At 37.9% G+C, this 25045-nt stretch overlaps 1 protein-coding gene and 1 long non-coding RNA gene across 2 annotated transcripts in view; one reads left to right on the forward strand and one right to left on the reverse strand.

Annotated features, from left to right (window-relative positions):
- The window catches only part of LOC127521108 (amyloid-beta A4 protein-like), a 337319-nt gene that overhangs the window by 85959 nt on the left and 226315 nt on the right, over positions 1–25045 (forward strand). The window lies entirely within an intron of this gene.
- On the reverse strand, positions 1085–17755 carry LOC127521325 (uncharacterized). Its single transcript, XR_007932331.1, has 4 exons — positions 16257–17755; positions 16063–16180; positions 14373–14577; positions 1085–1150 (listed from the first exon to the last, which is right to left on the reverse strand). It is a non-coding gene; the product is annotated as an uncharacterized LOC127521325 (long non-coding RNA).

Here is a 25045-nt window from a genome sequence, read left to right on the forward strand (position 1 = left end):
AAGGATTCTGCGATTGAGACAGCCCTTAAAATGGCCGACTCCCTGATCAGTGCCCTGTCTACACTGCAAAAAATGCTTTTCTTACCCAGATTTTTTTGTCTTGTTTCCAGTCCAAATATCTAAAAATTCTTAAATCAAGAAGCATTTTCTAGACGAGTAAAAATTATTGTGTTGTTTTCAGAAAAAACTAGTTAAAATTAAAGGGTTAGTTCACCCAAAAATGAAAATAATGTCATTTATTACTCACCCTCATGCCATTCCACACCCGTAAGACCTTCGTTAATCTTCGGAACACAAATTGAGATATTTTTGTTGAAATCCGATGGCTCTGTGAGGCCTACATACGGAGCAATGACATTTCCTCTCTCAAGATCCATAAAGGTACTAAAAACATACACCTCTGATTCGACACGCTGATTCATAACGCTCTGAAGCTGCCTGAAGCAGTGTTTTGAAATCGGCCATCACTATATAAGTCGTTATTTTGATTTTTTGGCGCACCAAAAATATTCTTGTTGCTTTATAATATTAATATTGAACCACTGTACTCACATGAACTGATTTAAATATGTTTTTAGTACCTTTATGGATCTTGAGAGAGGAAATGTCATTGCTCCCTATGTAGGCCTCACTGAGCCATCGGATTTCAACAAAAATATCTCAATTTGCGTTACGAAGATGAACGAAGGTCTTACGGGTGTGGAACGGCATGAGGGTGAGTAATAAATGACAGAATTTTCATTTTTGGGTGAACTAACCCTTTAAGTGAGTTTTTGCTTAAAACGAGCAAAATAATCTGGCAATGGGGTAAGCAAAGTATTCTTATTTCAAACCAAAAACAAGATTAATTTGCTCGTTTTAAGCAAAAACTCACTTAATTTTAACTTATTGTCTTCTTGTTTTCAGAAAAAAATAATTTTTACTTGTCTAGAAAATGCTTCTTGATTTAAGAATTTTTAGATATTTGGACTGGAAACAAGACGAAAAAATCTAAGTAAGAAAAGCATTTTTTGCATGGTACTGAACTAGGGTGCTGATTGAGACGCACACATAGTCCTCGATCGAGCAGCCATCTTGGAAAAGGGTGAGCAGCAGGTCAGCGGGTTTGATAGGGGTGTGGAGAGTGCCCATCTAGTTGTGTTCTGGTCTTCTGTCAAACACAGAAGAGGACAGACGAGGTAAGATAATGCAAACCAGTCTTTATTTCTTTATTGCAGATAAGAGGGAAGCAGAGTGGGAATGCAACACAGGTGAGGATGAGACTTTGATGAATGTAGACTGAATTCTGGGAAATGTAGTGATTGTGCTGGTGACCATGACAAACATCCTATAATTGTATTATGAATTTACAGTAGTCACAATGACTTATATAAATATTCAGTGATATAAATGAGTTTTTCTTTTCAGAATTAATATATATATATTTATATATATAATTGTTATATTGTCATAAAAGAAACAAATGTATTTTTGGATGTATTTGAAATTTAATATTCAATATTTAAATTAAGATTGAATATTTTTTATCTAATATTTTAAGAAATGCCTGATGAGATGATGAAAATGTTCTGAATAACAGGAATGAGGCATTAAACACATTCATTGGCCGCTGGGTGTCAGTGTTGCGCCATCACATTCTGTCCATTTAGTTTTTCCACAATTGCTTCATTTCTTGAAATCTTCACCCATTTTCTCACAACATTAAACACAAAACCAAATCTTCAAACTACACCCACAAAACCCCTGACTCTTCTGGCAAAAATCAAACAATCGACTCAAAACCATTTCACCTGTTCTCAAAATCAAACAAAGCTCTCAGATCACACTCACACCAGTCAATATATAAACACTACAGATCATTCATTAGAAACTACATCAAAAAATGGAGAACACTGAATTCAGAGCATGTTACAGAAAAATATATACTGTATACAATAAACAAAATCTGCAATTATGTAAAAAAGTATAGTAGGTGAATATATTGTATAGTATTTCTAGTTGTGCAGCTGTAAAATCAAAGTCCTTTAACAGCTGTTTTTGGGCTGTTCGTTTGAGTTAAAGTGGACGTTCACAGGTGGGTTTGGGTTGGTGTTTGTCTGGTGAGTCTATTTACAGTCTCACGATCCTCGTCTCGCTGCAGGCAGGCAGACAGGTGGCCATTAGCTCATGATGGAGCCGATGAAGGCTGTCTGCACAGATGACTGCCTCCTAGTTTGGGCTTCAAATGTCATTTTCTACGCTACATTTCTCAGCCTACGCAGACCTGGGCTTCTGTACCAATTTAGACGTCAACCCTTGACATTTCGCATGGTTTTCCGCAGTCACTCACCCACCCCAGGCCATGCAGAGCCGGATCTTTCTCGTGGTTTCTGTCCGTAGGAAGACAGGTGAACCGGGTTGATCCACATCAGGTGCTGAGGGTGAAGGTCATGTCCTGGTCTGGTTATCCGTGTAATTGCAGTCATGTAGACTCAATGCATCAGTAAAGGATCCAATGGAGTGTTTCAAATACAAGTGTCTTTACTGTTCATGAATCACAGCTAATTCTCAGTGAATATAATCATACACCACCAGAGAAATCTGTCACTTCATGAACAGCATTATGTGAAGGAATCTTTATCTTAAATAATTACACAGAGATAATATTATTTACTCACTTTTTGCACAATTGCACATTACAGGAATAAATTGCATTTTAAAATATATTAAACAGAAACCACTTCATTTAAATTGTAATAATATTTCACAGTATTACCGTTTTTACTGTATTTTTGATCAAATAAATGTAGCCTTGGTGGTGAGATTAAGGGGCTGTTTACACGACACCAATTTTCAACTAAAAACGGAAAACTTTTAATGCGCTTTGGCGGTTCATTCACACGACATCGACGTTTTGGGGTCCTGAAAATGGGTTTCAAATTGCAAGTTTTTGAAAACGATCCCATTATCATCCCTGTGTAAACAACAAATGCAGATCTGTGAAAACGGCTATGTCATGCACATGCGTATTACATGTTTAGTCTATACACTTTTGGCGCAAGTGCTCTGTAAAAGTATAGTCTTTCTTTACAACCAAGCGGCAACATTCCGTTCTCCCTTGAATCCAAACGGAAGTGACTTAAACTGCAATTCATCGACTGGCCGCTAGAGACAGGCTACAAAAGGGAGTCAATCCCAATCCCATGTTAAAATGCCCAACTTTACAGCAGAAAAAAAAATGTTTTAAGCCTGGTACAAAAAGTGGTTTTGGTCTATATAGCTAATTTTGCCCTTCATGACAACTGTGAGGGGGGTGAATTTTTTTTATAACTTTAAGTTCTGCATAATTAAGGGCGTGGTCACTTGAGTGACAGGTGGACGCTGGCTTATTTGTTTGTGAGCGTCTAATATATATGATCGTATATAGATACATAAACATAAACGCTGCTCAGATTGCATAATTTCTTGAAGAACGATGATGGAGAGCAGATCGTTCAGAAGAAATGTGATGCAAACAATGGACAATATATCAACATTTCATGGATTTAACACTTTTGTGGACAAAAAGTGCTGTTGAATGTTTTTCAATGGATGCTTATGGACATTTTACCCAAGTGCATCTCGTGATTGCTATTTCATAACAACGTATGAAGTCGCGTTTTGATTTTGCGTGTTGTCATTTGCACACCCGACACAAATTACAATATTACTGTTGCTGGAGCATCTATATCATAAAACAGACACCATAGATTGACTGTAAACCCTTAGAACTTTCAAATGATGTATAATTTGTTATCTTTATTAATATTTTAGATAGTGTCTAAGATAGATTGCTCCTTAGCCTAAGCTAACTTGGTCACGTTGAGCTAGGCGGGCGTGGTTTCAGCAACCAGACAGCTCAGCTCCACCCACGTCCCGCCTCTTTGCCCATTGTTGGTTATCTAGAAGTGACGCGCTGCCAAGATGGCGACAGCCGGCTCCACCCACTTTGGGCTTCAGAAATGCTCTTCAGAAACCTATGGGTGGCATCACGGACACTACGTCCACAGTCTATGTTTACAACATGACATCCCCAACTACTGACCTGGCATGCATAATAAAGCATTTTTAGTCGTTTTTGTGGATCCGTGTGAATGGGGATCATTTGGACAGTGTTGTCATCTTTTTTTTTTAACATTGTTGTCGTGCAAACTTAGAGACTACTTTCAAAAACATTAAAATACCTTAATGTTTCCAAACTTTTGACTGGTACTACATCTGAGAAGTATTACAACTGAGAAACATTAAAAGTCTCAAATTGCTCATTTAATCTCATTGATGTCTAAGAGAAACAATGATTTTTCTCATCTACGTGACTGCTTTTCTGATTTGAGTAGTTTGCAATAATAAAAACCAAGTATGTTACATCAGTTATTCTCATCACTATATCAACTTTAAGTACAGTAAAGTGTGTAATAATACTGAAAACCATCAAACAACACCCACAAACTAATGGAAATGGTCCAGTCTCTCCACCTCTAACATCATACTGACCTCAATCCAGAAGTATGCTTATTCTTACAGTAGATGGTGTAGGATGTGTGTCATTAACTTAAACATGAACCTGCTGCAAGATAAACTAATCTAACATCAGCATGAAAGCATTGCTTGTATTTTCTCCCACTTTGTGTTCCAGTGTAATGGTGGTCCACTGCACAGTTTGGAAACATGTGAAGATCATTTGCATGGAAATGAGTTGTAGATCAGGAGATGAATGCTTGCCGATCAGTTTGAACACGCACATGCACAAGTCCAAACGCTCCAGAATAATAAACACTTCAGCGTAAGAAGCTCTGGAGGGTGTTTGTATGGGAAAACGGATCTCAAATGCTTGTCATGTGGAATAAACTGCTGGGAGAATCTCAATTATAAGGACAGTTGCACTTTTTCCTTATTACTGTGAGTTTTTTTCCTTGCCTCAGTCTCCATGGGGTGTTGTATTGTGAAGAGTACTTTACCGATAAAACTGACTTGACTTGAAAGAAACAAAAACAGACCCAAATGAGTCAATAGTTGTCATCCAGTAGATATAAAGTGTAAATTAATTCTCCTAATTTCTGCTGGTATGTTGCCAATGTTTTTCCCATTAACATTAACAAAATAAACGTTTACATGCACTTAACATAAAATACAAATATTTTATTATATGTTTTATCAGTGACTGATAATTTATTTTTGGAGGTGCATGACAATTCCGACTTATCTGTTAGACATTAAGCAAAATGGAGACACCATAAAATCTAAAATCTTTGTATTTCAATGCTCCAGAATCTCCCACATAAAAGCGCCCAACAAAACACACTGACCCCAGAGGAAGAAATTCCTTACATGTAGCGGGATGATGAACAGCTGTGAGGGTGGAACGCTTTCTCTGGAGGGGATAGAGATGCCAGAGTAATGGAAGACCACGGCCAGAACTTCTCCCTCAGGCTAATGGGCCAGAAAGCCAAAGTCTCATTTTTAACAGACCTTTTGTCGCTTCCCCTCAGGCTCTTTGAGGAAACAAATAATGACTTCGCTCACCCTAATGATCCACATCAACAGACCTTTACGTGTAATGTTGTTGATCTGCGCGTGACGGATTTCGCGAGCTTGACAATGCTGGAAGGCATGCACGAACAAATAATGAGCATCTTTCACATTAAAGATGATTCATGGCTTATTCACATTTACATTTATGGGAAAGCTACACCGCGAGGAGCTTGATGCGAAGTTTAGTTTCAATAAATCTGCAAGCAGAACACAAACCCGTGATCCTCCGCCATTTGGATGGTGTGCGGTCATCTCCGTGACCCTTATTCAACATACATTTCTGTGCAGAACTTCAAAAAGGTAAAGGGGAGAAGTATCGTGGTGCCTGGGGCAGATAGCAGCCCAACATCCTGCATAAATTCCCTTTGATGTGTAACTTTGATCAGAACTAGATACTAATGCTGCAGCCATCCAGCTCTCCATTAGCCGAGACACCAGCACGCCGATTATGTAATAAATATAACGAACTGCCACTGAGACGAACGGGAACGATAACGGACAGATTCCTGCTGCTATTACTGACCTACTTGGGTTTGAGTTCAAGTTCACTTGAAGCTCCTTTCGAAGTTGGACATTCCTATTACAAATGGTGGCCGAGAGATCTCAACGCACTGTAACTGAAGAAAAAACATGCAAATAGAAAAAAGACCAGCAAATTAAGAAAACATCTTCATCAGTTTGACAACACGTGCTGCAAATACTCACAACGCAACCAAATACAGAAACATACTGCAAATACTCACAGCGCAAAGTACTCACAACGCAACCAAATACAGAAATGCACTGCAAATACTCACAACGCAACCAAATACAGAAATGCACTGCAAATACTCACAGCGCAACTAAATACAGAAACAACTTGCAAATACACACAACGCAACCAAATACAGAAACATACTGCAAATACTCACAGCGCAAAGTACTCACAACGCAACTAAATACAGAAATGCACTGCAAATACTCACAAGGCAACCAAATACAGAAACAACTTGCAAATACACACAACGCAACCAAATACAGAAACAACTTGCAAATACACACAAAGCAACCAAATACAGAAACATACTGCAAATACTCACAGCGCAAAGTACTCACAACGCAACTAAATACAGAAATGCACTGCAAATACTCACAGCGCAACTAAATACAGAAACAACTTGCAAATACACACAACGCAACCAAATACAGAAACAACTTGCAAATACACACAAAGCAACCAAATACAGAAACATACTGCAAATACTCACAGCGCAAAGTACTCACAACGCAACTAAATACAGAAATGCACTGCAAATACTCACAGCGCAACTAAATACAAAAACACACTGCAAATACTCACAACGCAACCAAATACAGAAACAACTTGCAAATACACACAAAGCAACCAAATACAGAAACATACTGCAAATACTCACAGCGCAAAGTACTCACAACGCAACCAAATACAGAAACACACTGCAAATACTCACAACGCAACCAAATACAGAAACACACTGCAAATACTCACAACGCAACCAAATACAGAAACACACTGCAAATACTCACAGCGCAAAGTACTCACAACGCAACTAAATACAGAAATGCACTGCAAATACTCACAGCGCAACTAAATACAAAAACACACTGCAAATACTCACAACGCAACCAAATACAGAAACAACTTGCAAATACACACAAAGCAACCAAATACAGAAACATACTGCAAATACTCACAGCGCAAAGTACTCACAACGCAACCAAATACAGAAATGCACTGCAAATACTCACAACGCAACCAAATACAGAAACACACTGCAAATACTCACAACGCAACCAAATACAGAAACACACTGCAAATACTCACAACGCAACCAAATACAGAAACACACTGCAAATACTCACAGCGCAAAGTACTCACAACGCAACTAAATACAGAAATGCACTGCAAATACTCACAGCGCAACTAAATACAAAAACACACTGCAAATACTCACAACGCAACCAAATACAGAAACATACTGCAAATACTCACAGCGCAAAGTACTCACAACGCAACTAAATACAGAAATGCACTGCAAATACTCACAGCGCAACTAAATACAAAAACACACTGCAAATACTCACAACGCAACCAAATACAGAAACAACTTGCAAATACACACAAAGCAACCAAATACAGAAACATACTGCAAATACTCACAGCGCAAAGTACTCACAATGCAACCAAATACAGAAACACACTGCAAATACTCACAACGCAACCAAATACAGAAACACACTGCAAATACTCACAGCGCAAAGTACTCACAACGCAACTAAATACAGAAATGCACTGCAAATACTCACAGCGCAACTAAATACAAAAACACACTGCAAATACTCACAACGCAACCAAATACAGAAACAACTTGCAAATACACACAAAGCAACCAAATACAGAAACATACTGCAAATACTCACAGCGCAAAGTACTCACAACGCAACCAAATACAGAAACACACTGCAAATACTCACAACGCAACCAAATACAGAAACACACTGCAAATACTCACAACGCAACCAAATACAGAAACACACTGCAAATACTCACAACGCAACCAAATACAGAAACACACTGCAAATACTCACAGCGCAAAGTACTCACAACGCAACTAAATACAGAAATGCACTGCAAATACTCACAGCGCAACTAAATACAAAAACACACTGCAAATACTCACAACGCAACCAAATACAGAAACATACTGCAAATACTCACAGCGCAAAGTACTCACAACGCAACTAAATACAGAAATGCACTGCAAATACTCACAGTGCAACTAAATACAAAAACACACTGCAAATACTCACAACACAACCAAATACAGAAATGACCTGCAAATACTCACAAAGCAACCAAATACAGAAACATACTGCAAATACTCACAGCGCAAAAAACTCACAACACAACCAAATACAGAAATGTGCTGCAAATACTGACAACGCAACCAAATACAGAAACATTCTGCAAATATTCACAACGCAACCAAATACAGAAACACGCTGTGAATACTCGCAATGCAACCAAATATGGAAATGCATTAAGGGGACCCCAACAAGTGACAAACCTGGCTGGGACTGCTTATTGTTCAATGTCTACTCCTCAGTGGTGTTGTCAATGACCTGAAAAAGTTTTTTGTTTATTTTAACATCCTGATCATATGTGCGTTGTGAGTATTTGCAGCGCGTTTCTGTATTTGGTTGTGTTGTGAGTATTTGCAGCACTTGTTGTCAAACTGATGATGTTTTCATAATTTGCTGGTGTTTTTTCTATTTGCATATATTTCCTTCATCTGCAGCACGTTGAGCTCTCTCAGCCACCATAATTATGATATTTTTAAGTCTGAAATATAATATGGAAGTAGCCTAAACAAAACAAAATAATGAACGACTTGACAAAATCATTTGAATTGCACTGAAAATGAACAATGAAAACCATATATATTGCTTCTTTATATATGGTAGGCTATTAAAAAAATATTTAAAGCAGCCTGTGAGTGGCATTTTTGTTGTCTACAATAGTGCCTTAATATTATTAAAATGCCCCAGCTAACAAAACTTTGTTCTGTTTTTCACTAATGTTCCCATAAAGTTATTAAAACATTATTTCTGAACGTTCAAAATGTGCAGTTTTTTAAAATGGTTTTAAAACATTTTTTCTTGGTTATGTGAATGTTAGAAAAAACATTAAGGAAACGTTCAATCTTATTCTGTAAACACAATGTTCTCTGAACAAGTGCTAAGTAATAACGTTTAAAAATGTTAAACGAATGTCTAGCTAAAACGTTTCAGGAAAAAAATTGACAACTTTGAATGAACCCGCTATTAATGTTACTGGAAAAACGTTTGTTCATAACTTTGAGAGAACCTTTAGCTAACATTCTAAGAATGTTCCCTGTTGGCTAAGCAGCATGTAAAATGTAAATAACTTTACAAAATCTGTAATTACTGTACCATTCACAAAAGACTTAATTTTATTTTTATTTTTTAATTAGATTTTTTCTAAATGGAGTAACAAGCTTAGAGAAGACAATTAGTTAAAATCCTGTGAGGTTGTCTTCCCAATTAATGCCTAAATTATGTAATGAAGTATAATGTAAAGCAATATAATAAAACATAGAATAGAATAATACATAAAAATGAATAAAAGTTTCCTGCTTGTACAGTATACACAACTTTGCTTGGTCATTCATGTGCTCAGAACTCATAAATATACAATATTTCAGCCTCCATTAGAAGTTGCCATCAGTATCCATTAAATCAGAAGCTCCTCCCAGACACTGACAGTGCAGCATCATGACACCTGCGTACACAGACCTTCACAGTCAGTCAGGAACATGTCGAGTAATTTCGCTCGACTTATTCCAGCTTACGAGACTTCCATCTATTCCCTTTTAATGAAAGCACCCAAATATTATTGCCTTGGTGTCTGTGATTATCCTTGTCAAGCTCAGAGTTGGTTGTGATAGATACCTAATGATCAGTGAGTGTAATCTTCCGTTATCTCAGGAACAGTTCACTTCATGTCACCGCGCACATTACTGCCAGTTTCCAACACAAATCTTTCAGGATTCTTGGCCAATGAGGCATCTGGAGTATTACAAACGCAAGACATACAGTCGACATCTTTGTCAGTCAAAAAAAAGAGTCATGCAAAGCTCCACAGGTGATGGAAAATCCAATCAGCCTCTCGACAGCGATAAGGAGATGTTGGTGAAATGAATAAGGTCAAAATGCAGTTCCTGTGGGAGATCTCTTATTAATCGTAATGAAAGTTCAAGCCCTTCATCTAATAAGGTTAAGCACCGTATTTCTACATGTAGGCTAAATCATTTATCATGCATTTAAGAGCCAGTAGCCTTTTATTAATAATCATTAACAAGAGTTTAAAGTGGTTTTAGAGTAATATGTTTAGTTAATGTTGTCCCTGTGTTAATGCACTGGCCATTTTCCTTCAATCCCTGTTGGAAAAAACCCCAGCCTAAATGGTTTTGTTAGTTTAAGACCACAGCAAAGTTCTTTTTCGTTCTTGGCTTAGGGGTAAAAACAAGTTCGAAATATGTGAGCAGCGATATACTGTTAGCGAACATCCTGACGCCGCCCATGCTGCTGAGAGCGACGTTTAGATGAATATGTAAATAAGTGGTGTGCGCTTTCCTTTCAACAACAAAAACATAAGAAAAAATGCCAGCGGTGAGAAAACAGCAGTCCAGAAAGCATCTGATCATAGTAATGTGAAATTGTTTGTTTGCAATTCAGTACTAGCAAAGTCATGTCATGTTTATTTATATAGCACGTTATACAATAGATCACTTTAAATCAGCAACTTTATAGCATTAAACATGAAAAAACAGTGTCAGTGTCTCTTTCAATTAGAATTATAACTTCAGATTCTACTCTAAAGCGACTCTCCAGAGTGTTCATGCTGTTACTTGTGTATGTCTGAACTTGATGGACTGAACAGAAGAAACGAACCAGAGAAGATTTCCACTTTGAAGAAGGCGGAGTCTCAAAACCACGCCTACCTATTACATCGTATACAGCAGTAGGTACTAAATATTACTTTAATACACAGATCTAATGTACACATGCGATTTCTTTACTTGCCGTTTACAGACATAAACGACTGTGTTTATGTGAACTTTGTGTGTTTTGACATAACCTTGTGTGTATTTGAGAGTTTAAGCACAATAACATGTGAAAGAGAACTTAGTTTAAAGTCGGCATGAAGTCAAAATTGACAATTCTTATTTTTTTTATGGAATATTGTAGTATTTATTATCAATAATTTATACGTGCACTTTATTTTTTTTTTAAATTCATGTGCCCTCATAAGCTTTAATCAAAAACATTAACCTCCCCTCACCCTTCAAAACGACTCATCGTCTCTTCCTGTCACATGCTATGGCGCGAGGGTGGAGCTATCTGGAATTGCCAGCAGATCCAGTGACGTATGGGGTAAATGCTGTCGCTGGGGTAAGCTTCACTTTATAGAGATTAATGCATTAACCACCGCTGATGCCAGTTATTGGGGTGTACAGTACCCTCAAACATGGAAAGGAACCTGAGGACATGCTCAGTCAGTCAGGCTGCGTGTCCACTGGAGCGGAGCAAGCGACCAGAGCGTCTTTAGATTCATTCCTATGGAAGTTGAGCGTCACACTTAACTTACGTGCGAGCGTAAGGCTCAACTTCCATAGGAATGAACTGAAAACACTTGCTCTTACCCGCTCGCTCCGCACCAACGGACACACACCGTCAGTCAGTCAGTCTCCCTCGCGCGCTCTCTCGCTGTTTAGTGCCGTTAACCATCCTCGTCATCCTCAATAAATAAAGTTCTCACAGTAACGTGAGGGTGCTCGGAGTGAGTCCGGTGGAGAGAAATCCCCCACAACTGACTGCAAATGGGCATTCATATCTGCCTCCATTTTGTTAGCAACGCCCAATCAATTTCCGAAGGACGAAATCAAGTCCCGTCCTCTCATTTCAGATGCCGTTTCACTCAGATAGACGTCACAGTAGAGAAGAAAAGACAATCGCAACTTCCGTTTCATGCCGAATTTAATACTCACAGGATGCGCCGTCTGACAGCCAGCTTTCTGTGCGTGTGCCTTGGGTGTGTGCGCTCAGAAAGTTTAGACTGATAAGACTTTAAAACAGACAGATAAAAAACTTTCAAGATGATGACGAACTGCAATGTCATGTGAGCGTGACCGTGATAGAGATGATAATCAAAACCAAACAGATGTTTAGTGCTTCTGGAAAGTGGGGGCGGGGAGCAGCAGCTCATTTGCATTTAAAGACATGCATGAAAACAGCATGTTTTTCCTTCCACTCAAAAATGAGCATTTACAACATGGTATAATAGATGAAATGCTCCCTCCAATCCATCTTTAGAGTGGAATTCCCCCTTGTATATCAACTTTGTCGACTATGAGGAGGCATTTGACAGCTTGGATCGAGAGATCCTTTGGAAGGTCCTTCGGCACTATGGCATCCCAGTTAAGGTGGTCTCCCATAACAAACAGCAGATACAAGAGAAGACTGATGTAGTGTCATCTCATATCAGATTGGCCTCAACATTAACAGGGATAAGACTAAGATTCTCAAGATAAAATTCACAAGCAAACACCCAGTCATGCTGAAAGGAAGTCCCCTGGAAGAAGTCCAGTCCTTCACTTACAGGGCTCTACGCTAACATTTTTCTTGTGCTCCTCAAAAATTTAGGAGCACTTTCTGATCAATAACAGACATTAACTTTCCCATTACAGTGCGATATTTGCCCCTTTAAATTAATTTTCATGGTCATTTTTACCATTATAAGAGAATTTTTTTTCTAATCTTATTAAACGGATCTGCTCGTGCGCGAGGTTAAAGCGACCATCTATGGGAAAAGCTGGATTCCACCAAAGCATTTTTCTCTTTATGCACACAATAATAATCTTTTACATTGTAATCCTTTTATTTTTAATATTTGGCACGTTTGTGTGCTGCTGCGCGTCCCTGTGTGTGTAACAAGCAGAGTGTATGCACTCCTGTTGTACACCCCTCTATAGGCGCGTATTACTAACGCGCTCTTTAAATAACAAAGCAAATATTACGCAACTGACTTTAGACCAGGTTTCAGTTGGTCAATGGCACAGTCTATTTCAGTTGCCTTAAAATAGCAACACGCCAACAATGCACCTGAACACACCTCGTTTTCAGACCAGCACACCTATGGGCGAACAGATTGGTGCAAATGCATTTGCTATTTAAACAAAGTGGCGCAGGACATGAAAATGACATCTGCGTCGGGCTGAAACTACCAAAAAACACTTGCATCGCGCCTGGCTTTTGATAGGGCCCTTACTTAGACTGTTTAATGCAGTTTGTTGGTAAATAATGTTGAATGAATGTTTTAAATAGAATTCTTTGAATTTAGAAATATGTAAAAATTTAACTTTAAAAGTATAATTTATCTATATACTATTAAAATTATTTTAAGTAGAAACAGTCTATCTAAAGTGTAAATATGAAAAAAAAAAAAGTTTTAATGTGCGAATCACTCATTAAATCGTTCAAAAAACACAGATTCATTCAGTAATCACCATTGCTTGGAGATGTGCAACAGCTCTGGTGTGGCTTTGTTTGAAACTATTTTCACGAAGCAAAAACAGACAGTATATTGGGGCTAAAATGTTAAGTCACTTAATATCAACTTGTTTATTGTACTTCAATAAGATCAGTAAGTATCACATTTGCAATCATGCCAATACTCAGAGAAACAGGAGTCTACTCATCTTATAGTACATAACTTGCATATTAGGCTTGCTATGATCGACGGTGTTACCAGTGTTCGGAAGTCAGATTTCACCTCTCTTTTCTGACTAACAAGACGATGGATAAAGATTTGGTTGCAAAACGAAATGTAAAAGCAAATATTTAAGCGAGTCTGTCATGGTACTGTTTTGTTGTTGTGTTTTTCATTAAGAACAATAATGAACCCACCCACCATTCAAGCAATTGCCGCTCCGAATTGCTGCTACTTAAAAAGCGAAAGTAGACTAATATGTGCAAGGGCATTCTAAAGGGCATTTTTTTTAAATTAATTTTTGTAGGCATTTTTGCCCCAATCCCCCGTTAATTTCCGACTTTGCTTATGATCATCCAAATGTAGCCTAGTGTTTCCAGTTAATTTGGCTGAAACATCTCCAGCATGAGACGGTCTGGTAACTGCACATCACCTGTTTCACCTTGTAAACAATTTTAAACAAAAGTCGCAAATGCGACCGAAATGGTCGCAGTGTAGAGCCCCGACTTACCTGGGCAGCATCATTGACCAACAGGGCGGCACAGACGCAGATGTCAAGGCAAGGATTGGCAAAGCAAGAACGGCCTACATACATCTCAAGATGGCCATCAGGAAGGTCCAAACCTTCATCAACAGCTGTCTCAGAAGATTTCTCCAGATCTGATGGCCTGACACCATCAGCAAAACCAACCTTTGGGAAAGGACTCACCAACTCCCTGCAGAAATCAGGAAGAGAAGATGAGGCTGGATAGGGCACACTCTTCATAAACCACCAACCAACATCAACAGGCAGGCATTGAAGTGGAACCCCCAAGGAAAACGGAAAAGTGGACGTCCAAGAAACACCAGGCGATGTGACCTTGAGGCCAACATTACCAAGATGGGCTACACTTGGAACCAGCTGGAAAGAATGGCCAAAGACAGAGGACTTTGGAGATCTGTGGTTGGCAGCCTGTACCCTGGCAAGGGTGATGGGTATAATTAAGTAAAATAATAATAAATGATCTATGGGGTATTTTAAGCTGAAACTTCACAGACACATTCTGGAGACACCTGAGACTTAAATTACATCTTGTAAAAAGGGGCATAATAGGTCTCCTTTGAAAATTAAGGTTTCAAAGGATTTTTTTGTTGTTGCAGTTTTGCAGTGATGCCATAGAAGAACCATTTTTGGTTCCCCAAAGAACCTTTCAGTGAACTGTTCTTAAAAGAACTACTTTTTATTGGTGTGAAGAACATCCTAATAATCTAAAGAACCTTTTTTCGCACTATAAAGAACCTGTAGTGCAATGGAAATGTTCCGTGGATGTTAAAGATTCTTCATGGAACCATAAAGAACCTTTATTTTTAATAGTGTATAGTGAAAAAAGGTTTTTAGGCTTAAATAGATCAAGCTCTTGGGCACAATAAGCATGTCAACATTCAGTACATTCTTTTATCCCATTTATATATATACACATTTTAATCTATCTTTAGCGTCAACAATCAGCGTATACGGGAACCCTGGAGTATGACATATGGGGAACCCACAATGAATTGAACATCAAATAAAGATTAATTAGCATAAGTTATTACTACAGCATGTGTGCGTGTGACGTCATTAATAACAGTCGTACATTGTTGAACTAACGTGGATCAAATGCGACCAGTTTCGGGAACCAGTTATGACTAGGTAGTTAGTTTCTACAACGATGCACCGTACTATCATCGTTAACCGTGAGTTACATAATTGTACGAGAAATGCGGCCCTGAAGTAAAAACCAGTTGAAAATCAGTGATCCACTGTACAGTGATGGTAGTTTTATCAGACTTTGTATATTAGTGAAGCTGTTCTGCTGTTTTGGGCAGAACTCTTCTAAACAGTGTTGCCAAGTACGCGGTTTTTCAGTGGAATTGAGCTACTTTAACACTGATGCCGCGGGTTGAAGCCACCCCATACAATAACATGATATTTAGCCCCTGGAATGCAAATTTTACCAGGAAACCCCCCGTGAAACGCGACTGGGCTAGTTTTGAGTAGCAATTAGGCGGGTTTCGTTGTGAAAACTTGGCAACCCTGCTTCTAAACACGTTGGAGTTTTTAGATTGCCACACTTTATTGTTTTCCTTCACCATGAGATTATGCAGTAAATTAGCCTGATGCCTGGAAACGTGCTGATCATCCCAAACCTCATTTAAAAGAAAAAAACAACTTTTTTCACCTCCGAAAACCTATTTTGTATCCTTTTCTTCCTTTCATTTCCAATGCATTTCAAGTGTTCAGTCCTGATGTTGCTGTGCCATTTTGCAAACTTCAGTTTGATAGTTTCCTTCAAATATCTGTAACATTAAAACAGGTGTGTTATAATTCAGGCAGTTGATATAAACATGTCAACAGTTTAATTAACTTGCTCACCGAGATTCTCTCTTCAAACTGTTGCTCCAACATGACTAGTCATAGTTTTCGGTCATGTGACTGCCGCGGAGACCTGGAGGGTAAAACATCCACTGAACAGGCCTGTCAGTTTTCCATCTCAAAAGAACAAATACAAAAATATGTGTAAGTTTTTGTGCACTTGTTCTAAAACACTTAACATGAAAAACACTTAAAGTGCCTTAGTGTACTAAAACAGTGATATTAAACAATCAAATTCAGTATACAGCTCATCGATGAAGCATACTATATACAGGCGAGGAGATACAAACACAATGTGTTGTTTTCTTTATAATGGTTTTCTATGGACAAACACTTAACCAGAAACTGTGTGTTGTGTTTATATTCACGGTTCATCTGCTCCCCTGTATATAGTGTGCATTATCTATAAGGTGTATACTGAATTTGGTCTTTTAATATCACTGTCTTACTAGATAAGTACTTACTACAAACCTGTTGAAAATGACTGGCTGGCAGCAGAAGAAAAATCTTGTTTTGCCCTCCAGGTGGGTGTTACTTTAAGGGTGTGACCTCACATGAAAACTATGAATTGTTGATCTGACAGAGAATGATTAATTATTTATAAATTGTAATCGTTTACTGATTCCAAATTACATCCAAAATCCATTACATTACACATTTAAGGTAATGTAATCTGATTACTTTTAGATTACTTTTGACCTTCTTGTTTATCACATTGATTTGAAAAGGATAATCTTGTAGCATGTTGATATAAAAAAGCAAAGAGAATATATTGCATTCTTTGTTAACATGAAGTGCATTAAATATTACATCCCAAAATTAAAATAAATTAAAATATATATGTAAAAAAAAAAAAAAATCTAAATAAAACACTTACTATAAACAGATACAGTTGTTTTTATTTGTAATACAAGGTTTAATGACTCACTGAGTGATAATTCAAATAATAATTAATGTGTTCATTAGGAGCTGATTAGAATTGCAATGTTGAGAGAACACTTCTGAAAAGTGAAATGATTTCTGTAAATCCAGTGATCAAATGCTGTGGGTCTCAGTTTTCAGTGATAGTCACATGACTAGTCCACAAACCTGGAAGAGCTTCTGAATGGATATAAGCAGTAGACTTTTTTTTAGAAAGAACATTCTAGACTAGAACATTCTAGTGCTGCAAACTCAATGAATTAAATCCTGAATTCCCTTTCTCTTTCAGACTCCAGCTCTGCTGAAAAACTTTGTGAGCTGCCTAGCGAGGAAATGAATTAAAATGGACTATTCTTCCACATATTTGTGTGCTATGTAAATTTCATGATTATTAGAGCAATGTGTCATTAGTTTAGATGTCAGCTAATATCAAACTCTACGTCAAGTTTGTTTCACACTGCCTACGCTGCTGTTCAAAAGTATAGGGTGAGTAAAAATTTGCATTAAGGAAATTAATACTTTTATTCATCAAGGATGCATTAAATTTGTCAAAAGTGACAGTAAAGACATTTATTTCAAATAAATGCTTTGAAGTTCATCAAAGAATCCTGAAAAATAAAATGCATCAATTTACACAAAAATATAAAGCTGTTTTCAACATTGATAATGATCATCATATTAGAATGATTTCTGAAGGATCATGTGACACTGAAGACTGGAGTAATGATGCTGAAAATTCAGCTTTGATCACAGGAATAAATTACATTTTAACATATATTTACATAGAAAACAGTTGTTTTAAATTGTAATAATATTTCACGATTTTTACTGTTTTTTGCTAGTCTATATATTTCACCGTATGTAAAGGTCATGGTTAAGAACAAGAGATATTTAATAACCTTCTTTGCCTTTGGTTGGATGAGAGTCCAGAGTCCCAAAGTTGTTCTTTAGCGTTTTTGTATTAAATACAAATCTATTCATGTATCCTCAACATTTTATGAATAACATTTTCTATTATTCAAAGTCTGTAGTCAGTAAGATTATTATTTTTTTTTTATGTTTTTGAGTCTCTTCAGCTCACCAAGGCTGCATTTATTTGGTCAAAAATACAGTAAAAATAGTGAAACATTATTACAAATTCAAATAACTGACTTCTATTTAAACAACTTTTAAAATGCAATTTATTCCTGTGATGCAAAGCTGAATTTTCCACAGCCATTCAAGGTTTTTACATTACAAAGTTCACTACCAAGGGAGTATTCTAAGGCATCATAGGTGCATCAGTCACTTATTAGATTTCATTTCAGTTAGGAAGCCGCCTTAAATGCACTGTAAAAAATACTATTGCTCTAAATTGTAAATAAATAAAAGATTATTTAAATGTGTTTTACAAGAAAATACTATTTTAATCTTTCTACTTCAAAATGTAATGTTTAATTCAGTGTTATTTGCCATTTCTTTAGAATTATTTGTGAAATTTACTAGCAATTTAGTGATTTTTTTAGTGCAGTTTTTCAAACAAAACATTTTTTTGTAAACCGCATGTGATTTTCTCATCGTTTTATCATGTCTTATTAGTGCCTTTGTTGTGTCATGTTTTTTTTGTCGATACCGTAATTGCATCCCTTGCGTTTTTACATCATTGAAGTTAACACTAGGCTAAACAAAGAGAATAAATATATATCCATGTGCTTATTCAAAATTCAGCATTGTTATTATCACTCTCCAAAACATCTAAAAACAAAAGGCTTCAGATGATTAACCTTGTTGAATAGTTTTAATGTGCTGTAATATTATTATCTTCCTCTGGACGTGTGCTATTGGAAATTCTCTTTGAAAGAAATGAAACGCAGAGAAGCTGTTTGGAATTAATGAAATGCTGCTAATGTTGATGCATGATGGAACGTGGGATCGGACAGATGGCGGTGGGGTTACGGATGCCGAGCACGTCCGACGGACAAACGAAGGCCCTAAAACCATCATCTGTCCTGTAAACAAGCATGAAATCAAAACAATTTGCTCTTTGTCTTATTCTATTTGCGCATCAATTCAGGATTTTTTTGTCAGTCTTCTAGTCCTTGAAAGACTGCGTGTTTTCTGAGGGTTTTTGTTTGGCTGCGATTGTTTGTTCATCATTAACGGGCAGAAACTGAATGTGTCCTGCCGGTTCCTTCCAACCTGGAACACAAAAGAAGACAGTTTGAATATGCAGAATAACATGTGAATAGGATTTGAGAGCAATATGTATTCCTGTAGCTCAACCAGCACATTGGTCATGGGTTCGATCCCCAGGGTTTGCATGAACTGAATTCCGTTGTTTTGAATCTGCCAAGTAAAACGCATTTGTTTTATAAAACATTTAAACTCCGTCATCATTTACTCACTTTAATGTTTTCAAACTAATATGATTTTCTTGCTACCGTGAACAAAAGGAGACGTTTAGCAAAATCTGTATCTTCAAATTCATTCATGATAAAGAGCAACGTGAACATTCTTATAAACATTTTCTTTTGTGTTGTACAGGGAAACGAAGAAAACCATTCAGTTCAGGTGAGTAAATTAAATTTTAAGAAACATACATGTAAGTCAGCAATGAAAAATGCAAAAAGGCACTTGCTGTCCTTATTTGCCTCTCCGTAAACAGATGTAGAGATGCTCGACTCGAAATTCTACACACTCGGCTGCCGTGAGGTTAGAGTTTGATCAATAGTGACACGAATCCCACACCGCCTGCTCGAGTGCTCGCTCACGTTGCGCGTGCCTGTGCGCGCGCTCTGTGTTTTGAGAGCGGTCGGCATGACGGCAGAAACATCCGGATGCGTTCCTTCCTTGTTGTCTACTAACGATCATCCTGACTGAAATAAACCCTCATAAGTGACGGAGACCCTTTCAGCACCGAAATGGAGTTTGTTGGCCGTTTAAACAAAGCAAAAAACATAAAGATGACAACATGAACACAACCTGGATTTGAGACGATCCAAACATCTAACCGTTTGTACAGAGTCACGTGATCATCAGTGACGCTCATTTAAGTACATTTCATTAGACTCAAAGAAATAGTGCAGAATATTAAATATTTATATATTAAATATTATAAAAATAAATAAATAAAAGCTAAATAGAAATGTTTAAAGTCGTTATGTATATGTAATATAAGTTGCGCTCGTCTTTTCTTCCCATTGGACCCTTTTCACAGCCTGTGATGACGCGTTTTAACGGTCATCAGCATCGTAAATCCTGCGAAGTTTTTTATATATATATATATATATATATTTTTAAATGTTTTTACATTTATAACACTATACTTTGTATTATATTACCTTTGCATCAAATTACAAAAAAAAAAAAAAAAAAAAAAGTTAATGCTGCTCTGATGGTGTTTCTAATACAGCTGCTATGGGAGTGATGGTTAAATTGACATCTTTCTTTCTTCTGACTGCAGTTGTCAATCTCTATTTTTTTCCTCTTTTTTAAAGTTGTGAAAACACTATTGTGGAGTTTTTCTTTTGCTATTTGAGCAAATGGGAACATAAAAAAATATAGGCCTATTTAATTATTGTATTCTCTCATCATTTCCGCTACAAGTTTACCCAACTACGACGACTTACGCTTCTGAGAAACCTGGAAATGCGAAAAGGGTCAATTGTGACGTATATCCGAGTGAAATGGCTTCTGGAACAACAACAAATGTAGGGCGGGGCTTGATTTTTTTGTCTGTGGTGGATTGATTGAATGGTTGTGGTTTGCTATTGGTGGATCTCATGTGAGTGACAGGTTGCCCCGCCCTCACGTCAGTAAACACGTCATCAGAGAAGTGATGTCACTGCAAGAGGGAAGGGAAGTTATTTTGATTCAAGATTAAGACGAACATGAATTTAAAACAATAATAATGTGCACAGAGAAATCATTTAGAATAAATACTGCAGTATTCCATAAAAAAAATAAGAATTGTCAATTTTTATTTCATGATGACTTTAAAAAAACATCAAAAGCACACCTTAAATCTTAAACTAAAATGAAAACTGACAATATAAAAATAAAAGATAATTAAACATACTAATAAATAGAAGTACATAATACTTAAACAGTTTAGGGTGGTTATAGAGGGCGGTTTATCATTCGAGGCTCATTTCATCTGTCGCATCGTACACATGTAAAGGTTAGTCAGCCGTTATGACAGCACCCTTTACATCTTCATCCAGCGTCTGCTTGTCTTCATGTTCAATTGATGGTTCTGGAGCGACACGAGGGTGAGTAAATGATGACACATCTGAGGGAACTATTCCTGTAAAGGACAACCCAGGAGAAAAACGGTGCAAGGTAATCATGTGAACTAAAGAACGACTTCTACTGACAATGTCACGTCATGCTGAATCAATAAACTCGTCTGCAAGGACTGATTAATAATGGTCAGACAGAACGGTATACAGCATTTCTTGGTTGAGTGAAAAGTCTTGTCATATTGATGTTTAGATTCCTTCACACTGTCTTTCCAGCTGTAATTGGTCCCAAATGGAATTCTGTGGCGCTCATGATGTCCACTCAGCGTTTGATTCAGATGGTAAAAGCAGGAGAGATCTTACGGACAAAAAACAAACCCTTAGGACACACAAACCAGATGCCAAAATCTGCTGAAATGCTGGTTTACTTTCTCCAGAAACTGGAGAATGTGAGGAGATATAAAAGAGACCCAAATGAGTATAAAATGAGTGAGATCTCAGACTTTCGGTGATAGTGACGATTTAGGTGATAGTTAGTGTTATGAACTTAAAAACAATTAATCTTACAGTGTTGCATCAGTTAGGTGATGTTTACAAACGTTTCAAATGTCTGACTTGCATCTTTGTTTGGGTACTGAGATGACACTGGGTCAAAAGGTGGAGGTTTGTTGTTACTGAATCATCATTAAAAGGAAGTTTCATCGACCGGCACTTGAAGATAAAGGTCAAATTAATGCAGCAATACAGGACATAGCAGTAACACAGAGAGGAAAAGGTCACAAAATAAAAATCATTTGATATTCTGGAGTCTACAGAAGCTGACACAGAAAGCAGAAAGTGGTTTTAGACTTAAGCATATTTATGATTTTTTTAACCCAAGGGCTGAGTAAATATAGGACAGAACACATGTTAATTTTACCCAGCATAATGGATTGATTCATTTTTACTTTAATACTAGCTTTTTTTTCTTTTTCTTTTTTTACTTCATACATGAATTAATGTTTACGGATTAACTTAAATCCTCTATACTTTTTTTAAATACTCCACACTACCACTGGTTTGCATGATAATTCCTTTATTTTCGATCATATTTTATAGTATATCATATTTTATATTATTTTTAATACATATTGCCTACATTTAAGCTTGTTTAACAGATATTAGAAGCAAAAATTAAACATTTAGAAGTAATTCGAGTGTAATTGACCAGTCTCTGTTGTCCTTTTTCCACCGTAACGGCGCTGGATCTGGTGCCGGAGATGACTCTCGTTCGGCGGGGGAACTGATAACTTCAGACCGCCGCCTGCGTTTCACTCGTAGCCGAAAAATGCTGTGACTGACTCCATAACCTGTCCATAAATAATCAATGCTGTGAACATATTTTATCATCCTAAGTATTTATATTCTGTATCTTTTTGAATAAAATCATAAAATTTTATGCAAGGCATCAGGCGTTTCCATCACGGGAAAAGACCAAAAACACGCATTTAAGTGACTCACATCGTGCCCCTGTATGTTGCTTTGCATAAAATTAAACGATATACAGAACAATAACGAATTTTTAGATAAAATAAAACGTACACAAACCTGTATTTTACCGAAGACATGCACCAATTTGATGGAGCTGCACTGCTCTCTCCTGAAGAGGGCGCAAAAAGCCTGTGATAAATAACTCAACCCCTGGGTTATTACGTCTGACCCAGGATCTGTGTAACACAAAATCTACCCAAACACTGGGTTGCTAGTCTGACCCAGGATCTGTGTAACACGAAACCTACCCAAACACTGGGTTGTTACGTCTGACCCAGTATCTGGGTTACACAAAACCTACCCAAACACTGGGTTATTACATCTGACCCAGGATCTGGGTTACACAAAACCTACCCAAACACTGGGTTGTTACGTCTGACCCAGGATCTGGGTTACACAAAACCTACCCAAACACTGGGTTATTACATCTGACCCAGGATCTGGGTAACACGAAACCTACCCAAACACTGGGTTGTTACGTCTGACCCAGTATCTGGGTTACACAAAACCTACCCAAACACTGGGTTATTACATCTGACCCAGGATCTGGGTTACACAAAACCTACCCAAACACTGGGTTGTTACGTCTGACCCAGGATCTGGGTTACACAAAACCTACCCAAACACTGGGTTATTACATCTGACCCAGGATCTGGGTAACACGAAACCTACCCAAACACTGGGTTGTTATGTCTGACCCAGGATCTGGGTAACACGAAACCTACCCAAACACTGGGTTGTTACGTCTGACCCAGGATCTGGGTAACACAAAACCTACCCAAACACTGGGTTATTACATCTGACCCAGGATCTGGGTAACACAAAAACTACCCAAACACTGGGTTATTACATCTGACCCAGGATCTGGGTACACAAAACCTACCCAAACACTGGGTTGTTACGTCTGACCCAGGATCTGGGTAACACAAAAACTACCCAAACACTGGGTTATTACATCTGACCCAGGATCTGGGTACACGAAACCTACCCAAACACTGGGTTGTTACGTCTGACCCAGGATCTGGGTAACACAAAACCTACCCAAACACTGGGTTATTACATCTGACCCAGGATCTGGGTAACACAAAAACTACCCAAACAATGGGTTATTACATCTGACCCAGGATCTGGGTACACGAAACCTACCCAAACACTGGGTTGTTACGTCTGACCCAGGATCTGGGTAACACAAAACCTACCCAAACAATGGGTTATTACATCTGACCCAGGATCTGGGTACACGAAACCTACCCAAACACTGGGTTGTTACGTCTGACCCAGGATCTGGGTAACACAAAACCTACCCAAACAATGGGTTATTACATCTGACCCAGGATCTGGGTACACGAAACCTACCCAAACACTGGGTTATTACATCTGACCCAGGATCTGGGTAACACAAAAACTACCCAAACAATGGGTTATTACATCTGACCCAGGATCTGGGTACACGAAACCTACCCAAACACTGGGTTGTTACGTCTGACCCAGGATCTGGGTAACACAAAAACTACCCAAACAATGGGTTATTACATCTGACCCAGGATCTGGGTAACACAAAACTACCCAAACAATGGGTTATTACATCTGACCCAGGATCTGGGTAACACAAAAACTACCCAAACACTGGGTTATTACATCTGACCCAGGATCTGGGTACACAAAACCTACCCAAACACTGGGTTGTTACGTCTGACCCAGGATCTGGGTAACACAAAAACTACCCAAACACTGGGTTATTACATCTGACCCAGGATCTGGGTAACACAAAACCTACCCAAACACTGGGTTGTTACGTCTGACCCAGGATCTGGGTAACACAAAACCTACCCAAACACTGGGTTATTACATCTGACCCAGGATCTGGGTACACGAAACCTACCCAAACACTGGGTTATTACATCTGACCCAGGATCTGGGTACACGAAACCTACCCAAACACTGGGTTATTACATCTGACCCAGGATCTGGGTACACGAAACCTACCCAAACACTGGGTTGTTACGTCTGACCCAGGATCTGGGTAACACAAAAACTACCCAAACAATGGGTTATTACATCTGACCCAGGATCTGGGTACACGAAACCTACCCAAACACTGGGTTGTTACGTCTGACC

The sequence above is a fragment of the Ctenopharyngodon idella genome, chromosome 1 (assembly GCF_019924925.1).
Source record: "Ctenopharyngodon idella isolate HZGC_01 chromosome 1, HZGC01, whole genome shotgun sequence".
Lineage (NCBI taxonomy): Eukaryota > Metazoa > Chordata > Actinopteri > Cypriniformes > Xenocyprididae > Ctenopharyngodon > Ctenopharyngodon idella.